Genomic DNA, 3,382 nt, shown 5'->3' on the forward strand with positions numbered 1-3,382 from the left:
TTTATTTTTTAATCGTTTACACAAATTTGTGAATTTATTAAAGTTTTCATCTTTAGATTTAAGAAATCTTACCCAAGTGTATCTAGAATAATCGTCTATTATTACTAAACAGTTCAGATTTTCAATTAGTGACTTAGCCCCATGAGAATCAAAGAGGTCTAAGTGTAAAAGTTCAAGTATTGAGTTAGTTTAATTTTGATTGGTTGCCTTATGTGTTTACTTAGTTTGTTTACCTTGTTGGCAAGCATTACAAACTTCTTTTCTAGTGGTAATTGTAGGATCTCGTACGCACTAGATGGGGGTGAATAGCACTATAAAAACAAAACTCGCAGCAGAATTAGTAAATAAAATAAGGACACGCGGATTTACTTGGTTCCCAACTCCCCAGGTGTCACGACCCGAGAGATAGCTGTCCGAAAAATTTCGGCAGCACCTCCCCAGTATCACTGACAATTCCCTGTATACAAACACGAATATACATCGGCCACATGCGACCGGAAATATGGACTACCCGTCCAATCATACTCACAACAAAGAACTCTACATACAAGGCATACACGGCCACATGCAAATAAACTAACACATCCTATATTATAATAGATTACCACGAGAAAGCCGAAAAACCATACATACGGAAATCCACATGAGATACAACCACGCAATGGAAAACCGCGACAAGAACCACACCAATGTATATAATCTGTCTACACCATACTGAATGTAATGAATGCTAATACAACCATATCGAACTACTACTAAAATGAATAACTTAAATCTACCAATTCTTCTGATGTGAGATGGCACAGCTGGCAGATCCCTGGCATCATCTGTAAGCTCCTACCTGGTACCTGGGAAGACAGAAAAATCCCAGGGTCCAAAGAGGTGAGTACAAAACTCAGTGGGTAATATAGAAACAAATAGTGCATGAAGAGATAAATAAAGATAACAAGGATACATACCAAAGTTCAGCAAGATATCATAAATAACTCTGCAGGTAGTAAGCACTAGAATAGTCTCATGTAATGCATCATATGAATGACATGTCAAACAAAATGCAACAATCAAGAATCAAACAATAAACAATCAAATGCAGGATCAGTACGGTCCAATACATATATATATACATGCACATGATATGCGTATGCATGATGCAACTGCCCCACACGCTACAGCACTCGTGCAAGCATCTGAGACTGGGTATGGCCGGCATCGGGGGATCAGTACTCCGCGCCCTACAACAAAGTAGTCCGGTGATCCAAATCGAGGGATCAGTGCTCCGCGTCCGGTGATCCCATATCCTATGGCCGATATCTGTCCTCTAATACTCTCCGAGTACCACCCCTAACCGGTGTCGGGATCAGATCATCGACTCGGCTGCGTACACTGCCATACAGCCATCGACTGCGTACACTGCCATACAGTCGCCATCGATATGATGGAAGTAGGGGTCATAACCACCTATATCAATATACTACTAAAGGCCAACTATAGACACGATAGACCCACATCATTGGGATTTACAATCGTTATCCCGCGTCATGATGAGATGTTCATTTTATAGTCATTAGCACTTACCAAGCTAATCAATAAGCATGATTATAGGTCCTAATAATCTCAGCTATCATAAGAAGAGAAACATACCCGTAAGGATCGCAAATAACATATCAAGGATAGAAACGTAATCAAGAACAACAAACCAAGGTCAACGAATATAGGGTCAAGCATGATATGAACATGATTAATATGAGAAGTAAGCAAATAATAACAGAGACAGAGTCAAAGTATCACAAACTAAGCTAACGAAAAAGGGAATCATGCACTGCAATGGAAAAAGGACTGTATTGACCAGATACAGTAAATCACCCACCTGAATGACGAATCATCACAATAAATCCTAATAAAAATCCTCCGTGTCTCGCAGGATCGCTAGTTCAAGGTCCTGCAATTAACAATAAACATCTTCTAAATATTTACTTTTCAACGAAGTAAACCCTAGTGGATTCTAAGGTTAATCTATCCCAATTAATTCCACTTGGCCGGATTTAACCTAACCCTCAACTAATAATGTAACAAATCATAACCGGCTACTCAACTCATCATTTCTAATTAATCTAATTAAATTGATTAATCAATTATTTACTAACTATTAAAATACCAAAATTAAACTAACCTAACCACATCGATCAAGACACTAAAACCTAATTGATGAACAAAACCTCATAGAACCGGCTCCAACAGAAAACACACCAAAAATCCCTAGTTCCACCAATTTCACCAGCAACCCGATCATCCCGAGAACAGTATCGGTCAAAAACCTACTGAATTTGGCTTACCAGATTACCCTCCAAATCTCACATTCGATCTCAGGCCTAAGGCTAATCAGATGCAAAAATACTTACCTAAATTCAGAAGCCCTAAGATCCCTGGCTCCGGTAGGGGGTGCTGGTCGGCAGGGGATGGCGATGGCCGGCGGCGGCTGAGCAGCAGGGGTAGCGGCGTCTGGCGACGAGGGGTTTGCGAGAGAAAGGGCGGCGTCGGCTCTGGTCGGCGTCGGCGGCGAAGGTGGCAGCAGGTCGGCGTCGGGCTTCACTAGCGGCAGGGGCGGCGGACAGAGGTGCGACTTCGGGATGGCGTCGGCATCGGTTGCAGCGGCGAAGAGGAGAAGACTTCAGCTTATGGGGCGGCGTCGGTGTGCTTCCGGCAGAGGGGCGGCTGGCCGGGCGGCGTCGGCAGCAAGACGAAGAGACGGCGGCCACGAAGAGGAAGGGAGGAGAAAGGTTCGGGTTTGTGGGGAAAGGAAGAGGCGCGGTGGGGATTAAAAGGAATCGCGTATAGTTATAACGAGGAATGAATAGTAAATTAACCGATTAAATATAAACTAACACCGTTAAACCCAGTTTTTATCGGCTAAACCCAATTAAAACCCTAAGATTTATTAAAACCATTGAACTGGTTACTGTAGCGAACCAGGTTCAACTTTGGTTCGCTTGGTTCACTAACCAAACGACCTCCGATTTGACTCAAACCAATTTTGTTGGATTCGTCTTCGCGAGACGAACCTTTTTATCCGGTTTATGTTGTCAAAACCTCTCCCAGCACGAACCAAACCAACTTGGTTCAGTTTGGTTCAATCTCGGTTCGTTTGGTTCACTAACCAAATGACCTTTGGTTCGATCCAAACTAGTTTCGTTTGATTCGTCTTTGTAAGACGAATCTCCTCATCGCGTTCGTTTTGACAGAACTCTCCTCCATCATGAATTCACTTAACTAAACTCATTAAAGCTTACCCTTTTATTGTTTAATTCTAACCCTAAAATTTCTAGAATATTACACCAGGATTAGTACGTCCAAGGCCTAATCACGGGAGGTGCCCGTCCACTAG

The 3,382-nt window shown here is 42.4% G+C and overlaps 1 long non-coding RNA gene across 1 annotated transcript; it reads right to left on the reverse strand.

The window, feature by feature from the left end:
- Positions 1-660: 660 nt before the first annotated feature.
- LOC141828579 (uncharacterized) lies at positions 661-2,795 on the reverse strand. The gene is made up of 3 exons (XR_012601779.1): positions 2,400-2,795; positions 1,868-1,939; positions 661-848 (listed from the first exon to the last, which is right to left on the reverse strand). It is a non-coding gene; the product is annotated as an uncharacterized LOC141828579 (long non-coding RNA).
- Positions 2,796-3,382: the final 587 nt, after the last annotated feature.

The sequence above is a fragment of the Curcuma longa genome, chromosome 4 (genome assembly GCF_044706935.1).
Source record: "Curcuma longa cultivar G26 ecotype Majalengka, Jawa Barat chromosome 4, ITB_CL_G26_1.1, whole genome shotgun sequence".
Classification (NCBI taxonomy): Eukaryota; Viridiplantae; Streptophyta; class Magnoliopsida; order Zingiberales; family Zingiberaceae; genus Curcuma; species Curcuma longa.